At 37.7% G+C, this 13,859-nt stretch overlaps 1 pseudogene; it reads right to left on the bottom strand.

Annotated features, from left to right (window-relative positions):
• Positions 1-12,856: 12,856 nt before the first annotated feature.
• Positions 12,857-13,043, bottom strand: LOC129251154 (U2 spliceosomal RNA; annotated as a pseudogene).
• Positions 13,044-13,859: the final 816 nt, after the last annotated feature.

Here is a 13,859-nt window from a genome sequence, read left to right as displayed (position 1 = left end):
CAGACCATCAATTCCAACGTCTATATAAACCTTATCTACATCTTTCAAATATTCAAAACTTTTTGATTTAAAAAAAAAACTGAAAAAACTAAAAGAGTTTTATGTTTGCAGGAAGTCAGTCAATGCACTTTTGTTGTTGCAACTTAAATTTTGATTGTAGACAAATTTATTTCGTGTATGATCTGAAAAACAGAAAATTTTTGTTAGTTAGTATTTAACTACTTAAGTTTATGTTAGTAATTTACAATACCTTATTTAAAGTTCACGTTATATTTTCATTGATGACAAATTGCCGCTTTTATTTAATGTATAATCTTCTGAAAAAAAGAAAATTTTTATTATTTCTATATTATTATTTCATTATTATAATTATTTTTATATTATTATATTTATTATTTTTACTTTTTATGAAAATATTATTTTATCGCAATTTTCAATATTTTGAACAAAATATCACAATTTCTTCAGAGCAGCCACAAAACTGCAACTTCACCCGTTGTTGTTGTTTTTGTTGTAGCAGCATAAGCATTCTCCATACATATACGGAGAATACTGCTGAAGTGACAGTCCAAAAATGCTTATGAAACCACGATAAAATCACATTTGGTTAGAATTTGAATATATAATATGTATGTACATACCTGATTTACACTCTATTTATTCACAATCCACTTTTCACTGTGGCAATATTTTAAATAATACTCGTATCACAATAAGAACAACCGCCTTCCACGACGAAAATTTTTACAATTATGGATAACTAGATGCGCTTTTTGTTTGAAAGTGCGCTTAGAAATTCCTTCAATACTTCTTAGTATTGCCAATTCCTGGGAACAACTAATAGTCGGAATGGCGTGCTGCCAGAAATAGAGCACAAAAAATAATTGACGAAAACAGTTCGTTTTTACGTTAAAGGAAAAATTTCGCGATTTAAATGTAATACATATAATTAATTGTTTTAAAATATTATATTGTATAATATGTTTTTGGGTTATAATATAATTTTTATGAGACCACTGTCAAATTCAATCACACTTTCCTGAACACATTTTGAATACATGTAATTCTATTTAAAACTGAGAGTTGGTTTTTGTATGTAAATATGTATGTTTTTTTAATTTTTTGCTTATTTATGTATTTTATACTGAGTGTGCTTATTTTTTTATACTTATATGTATCTACATCAATGAAAATAAGGAAACTGTAAATTCCCAATTTTTGTTTTAAAAATACCCAATCAATATTTCTCCCGTTGTGGCATTACTGACGAATAGTATAAAAAGGAGCATTTCAACATCGCTTTCACGAGAAAAAGAATTTCACATTTAGTTATCTCTTTTGCTCATTCGACAATTTTCAATTTGTCAATGCGCACGTATTAGAGACTACCCAGCAAGAAGAGTGGCGGTCATGTTACCCTTCACGTAACCGCCACGCGTGGCCGTTAAACTGTCACTAACCACGCCCCTTTACGTTGTTAAAAGCGTTGGGAAAATCGTGCCAAAAATTTTGTGTACGTGTGATTTTCTATCCCTTTCATACATATGGATTCGTTTGCCAGTGCCAGTTTCATATAAACGTAGCGACGAACAAAATAACTTTTAGGCCAGCGGCGACAGCACAGCGCGATAGCCTAGCGGCTGGCTAGCAATGTGGGCTTCCGATCCGAAATCCTTGGTCCGAATCACAAAAAAAATTTTTTTTTTATACATTTATTTCATTTTGTTTTATGATATGTTTATGAGGAGATTTTTTTCATGGCAGAAATACACTCGGTATTTTGCCATTGCCTGCTGATGGGCGACCGCTATTAGAAAACTGTTTTTATTAATTTTGCTTTCACCGAGATTCGAACTGACGTTTTCTCTGTGAATTCTGAATAGTAATCACGCACTAACCCATTCGGCTACGGCGTTTGTTTACTTTGACTGATGCAAAAATCAGGAAAACTATATGAATAAAGTTTGCTTACTGCTTACACATTTGCCAAAGGTTGACAATTTGATTCTCGGCCTACTTTGATATCAAAAAGAGAGAAAAGATATCTTTTTGACTTATGGCTTTGACAGCCACTTGCCGTTTTTTTTTTGTTTTTTTTTCTATTGATGCAAAAATGAGAAAAAATATATGAATGAAGTTTGCTTACTGCTTACACATTTTCCAAAGGTGACGGAGAATAAAAAAAAAGTCGATTTTCAAACAAATACGAGTGCATATGTGTTAGTAACATAAAAAAAAGTGTAATTGTGTTAGAGTTTCGGTCACGCAGGTTTTGCTGGGTAATTTACACAATACATCGGTTTGTGTGTGTATGTGTTTGGTTGTATCTACACAATGTTGCCATTGATATTTTTGCTTACACACTTTTTCACACATCCGCGTTATCAGTTAAAATTTTTCATTGTTAATAAACCATAGCCAAAAACCAACAAATGCAAATAGTTCATTTATCTATAATTAACATTATTCAACAGTGTTTTTAAGTTATTTTAATAAAAATTATAATTTTTCTAAGTTTGCTTTGTAAATGATTTCGAAATGTACTGCTTGGCAACACTGTGTGGTGAGAGAGCAATCAGCTGAAAGGCGATTACGGGATTTTTTAAAAATCGTGAAATAAAATCTACGTTACTACGATACAGAAGGAAGGAATTTTTCATTTACATGGGGTTCTCATTAGTTTGATCGGAACAGCTGACAGGGGATTGCGTTTACGTCGTTCACTGTTTTCAGCATTAGGAATGTGTTTGTCTATTTGCTTTTGAATTTTTTAATATGTAGATATATATGAGCTGTGTTTTGAGGCAGGTCAAGATTTTTTTCTGCCCACATGAATATGGATGCTAGATGTTATATCTATTCAACACTTTGTAGTATAATATATGATATTCATACATACATACATACATGTGTATATAATAATTTAAAAAGTACAAGATATTGTTGAATAATAAAGCTTGATGTAAATGAATGGTTTACAAAGCTATTTTTTATGTTATGATATTTGAATTATTTTGATAAAAGACCTAAATTCAATACAATTTAGTCAATTAGATACTTAAAGTTTCAGATTCATGCATGCATATATGTACTTAGAATTAATTTATTCATCTCACAAGAAATAATCCATTTGCGCATGCAAAATGCTGACGCAAATAAGCATGAAAGAAAAATGTACAACTCAGCTGTTATTTTCTTATGCCTAACACCAAATCATGGCATTTTACATTTCAATGCAAACGCTATATTTATTTCTGCTGACTACGCTCCGCTATGTTAACTCTCTTCTGTTAACTTTTCCAAGGCCGTGGTGAAATAATAAAAATTTCTTACCCGCGTTTTAACCCGCTCATTCGTTCCTGAGCCTTCTCTCGCACATACATTACAGTAAAAAGTTATGGGGTTACTCAATGGGTCAGTTTAATATGGCCAACCCTGTACATAAACTAAAAAAACTCATACATTACATAATTTGTGGGAACTTGAACGTTACATACTTACTTTATGACAACAAAATACACGCATTTTGGAAAGCGCCAGTAAATAGTGAAATTACGAAACAAAGTTGAAAAAGGAGTACTTGGCAACACTTTGCTAAATTTGAAGTTATTTTGTGCAGCTGGTTAAGCGGAATTATTAATTTTAAAATTAATTGCTTCAATAATTTGTGAAATAAATTTGCTTTCGTTAGTATGTGTGAGTATTACTAAATATTATACTATAATTTACTGAAAAAGTGAAAAAGTGAGCGGTGACGTCCAAATATGAGGTTATTTAATAAATAATTACTACCATATAATTTACCAGCCAATAATCGCCTTAAAAAATTCTAAACACTATCTGGAGTGAATTTTTAAATACCTTTTGCAGTAATATAATATTGGTATGCTTAACTTTAAACCCCAATTTAATTTCTGTTATTTCTCAATCTGTGCCCCAACTAACATAAAATAGAGTCATGCTTTCGCACTCCTATTCGATGATAGCTTTTATCCGCTGAAACTGCCAGACGTTTACGAATACACTTAAATATCTGTGTTGTGCTTTGGTTAGGTCAAGTGTTATTTTGGCGACCTTACACTAAACAAAAGCGCTTTGGACGAGAATTCTTCCAAAACTTGCTCTCCACTTACGGAATGTTTCTCTACCAACGGCTCACGTAGAATATGCCCCAGTACTGCCATGAATGTCACTTTGTGTTTACTTTACACCCATTTTTGCGTTATTTCCATCCCAGCTCAAAGCGGAATCAGGTTAAAGGACGTTGGTCTCAGGCGGCAATCTCTCAAAAGGCATGGTAGCATTTCTGGCTGGTTAACTCCGAATTTCTCTAAACTTTGGACATACTCTTTCTATCTGCAAACTGGAGTTTGAGGGTCGTGTCAGGGCAATTTTTACAAGTATGTATGAATGGGGGGAAAACCTGTACCGAAACTAGTACATCTGCCTTCACTAACGGCTCCAAGGTGGAATCGGGAGTCGGAGCAGGGGTTTTCTCTGAATTAGCTAATTTATTTATTTAGAATTACCGAATACTGCTAGTGTTTTTCAAGCAGAAGTCTATGCGATTCTGCAGGTACGCAAAATGCTTAGGGAACGCGTGAGCGAGGGAGATATTAACACTTTCTCCGATGGTCAAGGCGGGACGCCATGATGAAGATCTAAACTAGTCAACTCCTCTAAGGAGGAGATCAAATCTCTTGGGAGTACAGGTAACATTTCTCTGACTTGGCTTCCAGGGCATAGGAACATCGAGGGAAATGAAAGTGTTGATGAGCTTGCTAAGAAGAGTACCGAATTGTTCTCAGAGCTTTCCCACTCGGTCGTCGGCACCTCCGTGACTGTTGTTAAAGGGGAATCGCACAACTTATTTTTCAGGAAATTACAGAAAAGATAGAACTCCAATTCGAAAACCCTTTGGCCCCAGTATAATAGACTCCAGAAAATCCAGAGGACTTCACACCATTCAATCTCTAAGCTCATAGCTGTGTTTGCGGGTCATTGGACGATTGGCACACACGCGGAAAAGCTGGGTTCACTATTTAACCCCCATTTCAGAAGCTATGGAGACCTTTCAGAGAAGGATACTGTTGATCATTTCTCTGTAGATGTCCAGGTTTGGCAGACGATTATGGTCACTGGGTCCTCTTTCCTTCGACAGCCTGGTACAGTGCGCCAGTCTAAAACCCATCAATTTTCTCCGTTACATCAACAGCTCTTGTGGGCTGTAAATATCTGCCTGTGGGAAGTCTCATAATGATATCAAAACAGCGCCTTAGTGCTACTTGGGGAGTGCCATTCGACCATTTCACCTACCTACTTTCTTACTATTCTCGTTGCCATTTAATTAGTTTTCCTACACTTGAGGACAGAATGAAATAATAATATGAAATCCAAATATCCTATTAGATGATAACCATATTGTATAGCGCTCTTTAATTCGCGAATTAAGCGAACTCAAATTAAGTGTCTGAAAAAAGGTGGAAACTCTCAAAGAATTTTTGCAATGATTTTTTTTTAAATAGGTTTTGTTTGATCCCCATATTGTAATTAGTATAAACAAGGCTTTTTATCAAGAGCTTTTTCATGGGACAAATACACCCGGAGATTTCCCATTGCCTGCCGAGGGGCGTCCGGTATTAGAAACTACTTTTTCTTCATTTTGGTGTTTCACGGAGTGAAATTCCGAATGGTACCAACGCTACGGCAGCCGCTTTGTATAAGTGAAGGAATTTTCAGAAAGGGTTCAGCGATTCCAGAGGGTACCCAAAAATACAAACGAACGCTCCTCTTTATATAATAATTATAGATCACTAAATCAGTATAATGTATAAAGAAGAATCTTTCAATATTATTCTATTTCGTCTTAGATACAGTGAAATACGAACATTTATTGAGTAAGTAAAATCTACTTAGTTTAATTTTCTTGCTTTGCAAATTCGATATTGAAAGTTTGTTTTTATACATTTTTAAATTGACTAAGCTGTACTTGTTTTTCTCAGCCGACGTAGCCAAATGGGTTGGAGCGCAACTACCATTAGGGAATGCGTAGGTTCGAATTTCCGGGCGGTCGCCCCTCGGCAGGCAATGGTAAACCTTCAAGTGTATTTTTGCCAATTGCCGTTCGGAGTCGGCAAATTAATGTAGTTTTTCCATTTTCAATGCAAAGTGTATTAGTTGTTTTAATTAAATTGATAGCTGCCAACCGGAAATTTTTTTTTTTTGGCTAATCAAGGTGGTGTTGTTTCCTCAGCTGATTGGTACCTGATGGTCATCATTTTCTTTCCCTTTTCTATCTTCAGCCGAAATTAGACAATAGTCCACGCCTACTCCTTAGGCTGAAGGCTGAATTTCTGCACAGCAGCCTTCGAAAAAGTCGCACTCTTATTTTAGAGTAAGTTTATTTCTTTGCTGCTAATATGCATATGCTTTTGTGTACTTTTTATCTATTGGAGAACCACATACATAAAGGAATATAATAATTTAGTATTTATATACGATGAGAGAACCAAAAATAATGGATTCGAAATTTTCCCTAGTATCGAAATGTCCGGGCCAGAATTTTTTCATATACTACTTGTTGTTTTTTTGTGTCTCTTACTGTAGCTTTTGCGAACACTTGACTCACAGCAGCAGTGGCTGTCGAGCAGTTGGAAGACATATTTACATACATACATATAAGGGTACATACATATATACGGAGCCGCGGCCACCGACATGACAAAAATTCAAGATTTACCAAATATTGGCAAATAATTTGAATTCTACGCGAAATATTGCAATATTGACTATTTTTGAATGGTCGAGAAAATTGGCATATGGGCGGCTCATTTTATGAATGAAAGTATTTTACTCTTAGAAATATGAGCTCGAACTTATGAATGAATTTTTTGTTTTTGTTACATATAATATTTTAAATTGTTCAGCAGTCACCAAGGAACTCTCACAGCGTACAGTCGGTTTTTTCGTTCCGCCGAGATATTTCGAGCATTCTCTTTGATTGTGTTTAACCAATGACCGCATTTGTACAGTTATATTTTTTCCTGTTATTTCGGCCGCTTGTTCTTTTGTTTAGTTAGTGCATATTATAGAAAATTTGATAAAATTTAGTTACTGATTTGTTACTATGGTCCCTGGGGCCACTAACTTTAGAAACAATAGGTTCGCCCTGTTGTCTCCGTCACCTAAAGCCAAACGCCAAAAACCTGAAAATTCTCCACTGAATATATTTCCTGAAATTCCAATCACCAAAACGGATGACCCCCGGTTCTTGGTTATCAGAGCTCTGGATGAAAAGAAAACGCTGACAACTTTATCCAGTTTTGCTGTCTACAAGGGCATACAAGCAATAAGTAAAGAAGTCAACAATATTACTGAGCTTCGCGACGGTTCTCTGCTGTTACTTAGTCAAAATAAGAAAATCGCTGACAAATTGCCAACAAATTGCCGGGCGTTCGCAAATACACTGGCGCCATCCTACTAACATTTGATAAATACAACCTTCCAGACAAAATTGAAGTCGCTTGGAGAACTTAATATGTCCGTCCGTATTTCCCGAGTCAAAAGCGTTGCGAGGTTTGTCAGATTCAACTGGTGCCACGTGCAGCCTCCCCCCACACTCTCCTTACGAATGCACTAGAGTTATGTGCGCTAACTGCTAATCAGATCATCCCTCTTCCTCAAATTTATCTCCTAAGTTTCAACAAACCAAATAACATAAATAAATGCAGTATACGTGACGCGATCAAAAAATATAATGACCAAATTCCCTACTCTGAACCCAAATTCGTTTGCAAGTGTAGCAAAAGCTTCAAATAACAATATTAAAGAAAGTACAAGAATATCTCAAAATGAAACCATTACGCCAAATAAGGTGTATCCTCTCACCATTCAATCTCCTCCCGACTCTCCTCTCGCCCCTTCTCTCCCCCCTCTCTCATTGATTGGATTATCCCCCTCCAATCCCCCTTCAGATATGGGTATATCCACCCTTTCTCCACTTTTTTCAGAATCTGAAGTACCGATCCTCCCTCCCTAATTCTAAGATCTAATCCCTTTATATTAATTTACTCATTTTTTCTTTTATAGCCTCAATATGCTATCTATTCTGCAATGGAATATGAATGACTACTTTAATAATTATATTGACCTGGAAATTTTAATCAAAAATTAATTGGCGCGATAACCGCTTACGCGATTTGGCCGGGTTTAGCAAGGCGCCAGTCATTTCTTTCTCGTGCTAACCGGCCCCAATTGGACACACGAAGTGAAGCCAAGTCGATTAGACTTTCCAGGTCTAAAGCCACACTGATAAGGTCCAATCAATTGGTTGACGGTGGGCTTCAGCTTATAGGCGATATTTAGAAGACTAATCCCGCGGTAATTGGCACAGATTGCAGGATCGCCCTTCTTATGGATTGGGCAGAGCACACTTAAATTCCAATCGGCAGGCATGCTTTCATCCGACCATATTTTGCATAGGAGTTCCTCGCCGCCATGTTTGAATAGCTCAGCCGGCAGTCCGTTGGCGCCCGCGGCTTTGTTGTTCTTTAGCCGTGATATTACTATTCTCACCTCGTCATGGTCGGGTAGCGGAACGTCAATTCCGTCGTCGACGATTGGGGTATCGGGATCTTCACATTCTCTGTGACATGTGCAGCTGTCACTGTTTAACAGGTTCGAGAAGTATTCCCTCCATAATTTAAGATTGCTCTGTACGTCAGTCACCAGTTCGCCGTTTTGTTCTTATAGGAAAACGCGCCGGTCTTTAAACCTCCTGTAAGTCACCGAACTTTCTGGTAGAATTTTCGGGCGTTGTTCCTGTTGGCCAGCATCTCAAGCTCTTCGCACTCACGTATTTCGGCCTCTCGTTGCTTCTTTCGGATAATACGTCTTTCTTCCTTTTTTAGCTCTCTGTAGCGATCCCACATGGCTCGCGTTGCGACCGATCGCAACGTAGCTCTATAGGCGGCATCCTTTCTTTCAGCGGCAGCATGACATTCCTCGTCGTACCTGTTTTTTCGGGCTCGCCGGTATCCGATTTCTTCTTCGGCGGCGGTACGCAGGGAACGATAAATGTTGCTCCATTGCTCGTGCATACCGGTTTGTTGAGCAGTGGTCTCTGAGAGCAGGAGTGAGAGTCGAGTGGCGAATCTTCTGGCTGTCTGTTGTGATTGCAGCATTTCGATGTTGAACATTCTTTGCGTAGGTAGATGTACGTTTTTGGCTGCACAGAGGCGGGTGCGCAGTTTGGCTGCAACACGGTAATGATCCGAGTCGATGTTGGGTCCTCGGATCGTACGCACATCTAATACACTAGAAGCGTGCCTTCCATCTATCACAACATGATCGATCTGGTTTCGGGTTTTTCGATAAGGAGACATCCAGGTAGCTTGGTGAATCTTCTTATGCTGGAATCTGGTGCTGCAGACTACCATGTTTCGGGCCCCGGCGAAGTCGATCAGCCTCTGTCTGTTACCGGATGTTTCGTTGTGCAGGCTGAATTTTTCGACTATGGGATCAAAAATTCCCTCCTTGCCCACACTGGCGTAGAAGTCGATAAGCACGATTTTTATGTCGTGGCGGGGGCAGTGCTCATAGGAACGTTCCAAGAGCTCATAGAAGGAATCTTTGGTCGCATCGTCCCTCTCTTCCGTCGGGGCGTGGGCGCAAATTAGCGAGATGTTAAAAAATCGCGCTTTGATGGATTATTGCGAGACGCTCGTTCACCGGAGTGAACGACAGTACTTGGCGACGAAGTCTCTCTCCCACAACAAATCCGACACCGAATTTGCGCTCCTTTACATGGCAGCTGTAGTAGACGCCGCAATGTCCTATAGTTTTCTTACCTTGCCCCGTCCATCGCATCTCTTGGATGGCAGTGATGTCAGCCTTTACTCTCACGAGGACATCAACCAGCCGGGCAGAGGCACCTTCCCCATTCAGGGACCGGACATTCCAGGTGCATGTCCTCAAATCATATTCCTTATTTCGTTTGCAGGGGTCGTCATCAGTGTTGGAAGTTCTCATCCGAGGCTTTGCACTTCTTTTCATTGGGGGGGATTTTTAAGTGGCGGGTCCCAAACCCAGGGCACAACCAGCTATCCTGGATTGCTTCGCCTTCTCACGTTAGCTCACTCCCGAACGGGTGTTCGGAAGCTACCCAGAGGATACGTGGGCTAATCCCGGACGTTGTGAGCTGCTTGAACCATATGCAGAAGAATCGTCCTGGCCACTCCCAAGTGAATGGCGATCAGTAACTTTCCCCACTTACGTGGACTTTTGCACATGGAACCATCCTCCATCATAACCCCTCCGTCTTCATATTAAATTAAACTCACCTTGCCCACATCGTCACTCCTCATTTCCCAAAAGCTTATGTTGGTCATTTTTATAATCATCCACATATTACGTCTAACAAATAGGGCATTGGCAACCTTGCCAAACAAACCTACCTCACCTATCCTCTCTCCCCCAATCCAATATTGCTTCTCAAGCCATTGAACTACAAACTTCCAACAAAATCACAATAGTGTGCGGTTATTCCCCTCCTAATCAATCGATTTGCGCAACAGATTTCAAGAACTTAATTCCTTCCTCTACCCACCCCTTTATTGTAGCGGGTAATTTTAATGCTTGGAGCCCTCTCTAGGGGTCCGTTTCCTCCAACTCAAAAGGTCGAACAATTGAAGATTCCATCCTAGTTTCTAACGTCGTTATCCTAAATGATGGATCTCCCACCCACTTTTCCACTCATTCATCCTTTACACATATTGACCTTACCCTTTGTGCTGCATCCCTCTCTTCCAAAGTATCATGGATTTTCATGGTAGTGATCATTTCCATATCGTCTCCAAAATCCAATTATCCCGCCCCCAAACCCTTTTCAGACCCAGAATCTTTTTTAAAAACTAACCGAGCGGGCTAATCCAAATTTGAGTCTGCTTGCGAAACTCTCTCTTGTTTTCCTCCTATTTCATCTAACATCAACCAAGAAACTTCTAACATCCAAAAAATAATCCGTTCCGCAGCAAATCAATCCATCTCACTTTCTACAGCAAAGCCGATCAAGCCTGCTCCTTTGTGGTGGAACAGCGATCTTTCAACATTAAGAACTAAGAAGCAGAATGCCTGGCATCATTTCAAGCGCAGTCGGACCCAATCAAATCTTATCTTGTATAAAAAAATACCAGTCTAACGGTTAGACTTGATAGAAGTGAAACCTTCCCTAAAACAAACTGAGAGAGAATAAGACGAAAGCAGCATTAGGAGCGGGATAATTATAGGTTCATTATAATATTGCTATAAAGTTCATATTTTATTTTCTTCATTTTATCATTATTCATCCTCAATGTTTTCAATTTCAACAAATCGCACCCTAAATACAAAAGGGTCACAACTCAAAATACCAAGATTTTCAGGAGAGACGAAAAACGTTTTATGTAAAAATTATTGTAATATTTAAAGAAAATATTGTTCCATCATGAAAATATACAACATTGAAGAAGGTTCTACTATATTTTTCTCAATTTTATTTTATGTTTGCGAAAATAAAACAAAATTTTGATTTATGACTCTTTAACTGAAATTTTTTCGATTAAGTAGTGATATTTTCTTAAGTTGTGCCTTTTTAACTGATAAAATGTTTTAATTTTATAAGTTCCCTAACCTAATTGAACTCACTTTTCACAACTAAAGAGGCACAATGCAAAATAATATACCACGAAATTTATCACTTTTTACAGTTATAGAGGCAGAACTCAAAATAAAACTCTTTATGTGTAATAAAAGTAATCAGCTGTTCTTGAGCCCATTAACGCAACTAAAAATAATTCTCTTTAATTGATCGTGCAAAAGCAACACACTTGACATAAAAATAGACATAACTGTATTTTTCCAGTTAAAGAAGATAGTTATGTGAACGAAATATTTGCAGCAGTTAGAAATGTGTACTCTGAATTAATTTATGCAAAAAACTCAGTTTTGGAAAATTTTGAGTTGTGACCCTTTTGTATTTAGGGTGCGAAATGATACGAGTGGTTTATGATAGATAAAATATGATACAAATGCTTTGGTTTCGATGTTGTCAAAAAAAAATACCCAAACCGACCGAAGAAACAGACTTACAAATTTCTTCCATTTTCGTCCACTTGTATTCATATAAAAATGTATGCCTCTTCCCACCAAAGCTAAATGTATTAGTACATTTTATCTTGTATTTATTCAAGGCTGAAATCCCGGCGGTAATGTAATACCGGGTCAACCCGTGGCAGAGAAGGAGCAAGCCGCCCCTAAAACACTCCGCACATTGCAATTAATGTACGAAATATTTATACCGATTCACTTAAACTGACTTTCAGTATCTAAACCAAAAATAGAAAAGCCAAAAAACTGTTTTCAATAAATAATCAGAAATGTCCTACAATGCAAATTTCAAAAAAAAAAAAAATTTTATTTCTTGTGATTCGAACTAAGAATTTTGGATCGGAAGCTCACATTGCTAGCCGCTCGGCTATCGCGCCATACTGTCAGTGCTGGCCTAAAAGTTATTTAGTTCGTCGCTACGTTTATATGTTGTAATGCGTTTCACTTTTTCCCAAATCACTCCCAACGATTCTAAAGAAGTTTTCACTTCAAAAATTAATGTACGAAATATTTATACCGATTCACTTAAACTGACTTTCAGTATCTAAACCAAAAATAGAAAAGCCAAAAACTGTTTTCAATAAATAATCAGAAATGTCCTACAATGTAAATTTCAAAAAAAAAAAATTCCATTTTCGTCTACATGTATTCACATAAAAATTTATGGCTCTTCCCACCAAAGCTAAATGTATTAGTATATTTTTTCTTGTATTTATTCAAAGCTAAAATCCCGGCGGTAATGCAATACCGGGTCAGCCCGTGGCAGAGAAGGAGCAAGCCGCCCCTAAAACACTCCGCCCATTTCCAAAAATTAGTTTAACATTTGTTGTCCTCCGATGGAGGATCTATCAGATGTTAAGCTGATAACCACACTACCTAGTCAATACATTTTAAATAATAAACCTAATAAACCCTTTTGAGAATTACACGCTCACAAAAATTATTTATATCAACATATAATATAACGCTTCGTAACTAAATAACTTTTAGGCCAACAACGACAGCATGGCGCGGTAGCCGAGCGACTAGCAATGTGAGCTTCCGATCCAAAATCCTCGGTTCGAATCACAAGAAAGAATAAAAGTTATTTTTATTTAGTTCGTCGCTACTTTTATATCAACATATAATATAACGCTTCGTAGCCAAGTAGGTCGCTTTTTTCGTTTCACTTTTCCTCAAATCACTCCCAACGATTCTAAAGAAGTTTTCACTTCAAAAAACTTACTGGTTTTTCCTCCCACTCTTCTATTACTTCCCTTAAGTCATCCCAAGGCAATCTACTATATCCCCATGATATAGCCTTAGAGTTAGCCGTCCACTTCTCTAATGCCTCTTATGATTCCAACTTTCCACCTGAATTTTCCGCTTGACAACTTTCCCAACTCCAATCTAATCGTCCCATTCCTTCAAGATTATCATCTTCTTCTAAGCAATTGGATGCTGATTTAGCTCTACAGGAACTCCATTTCGCTCTCTTAGCTGTTAAAGGTAGAACCCCTGGATTTGATAAAATGTCCTATCCCATTATAAAACATCTCCTTTTGTCTCTTTTATTTCGTCATTTACGTGTAATGGTTGAACAACATCATCTTCTCAACCGGTAATTATCCCATCCTTTGGAAGACTAGTTCCACCGTACCTATCCTAAAGCCTGGCAAACCACAATGCGAAGTAAACAGCTACCATCCTATATCTCTTCTTCCCTGCTTAGGGAA

This window comes from Anastrepha obliqua, unplaced genomic scaffold, assembly GCF_027943255.1.
Source record: "Anastrepha obliqua isolate idAnaObli1 unplaced genomic scaffold, idAnaObli1_1.0 ptg000005lb, whole genome shotgun sequence".
In the NCBI taxonomy this organism is placed as follows: domain Eukaryota; kingdom Metazoa; phylum Arthropoda; class Insecta; order Diptera; family Tephritidae; genus Anastrepha; species Anastrepha obliqua.
The sequence above is the reverse complement of the archived record's forward strand: the minus strand, read 5'-3'. Positions and strand labels throughout refer to the sequence as shown.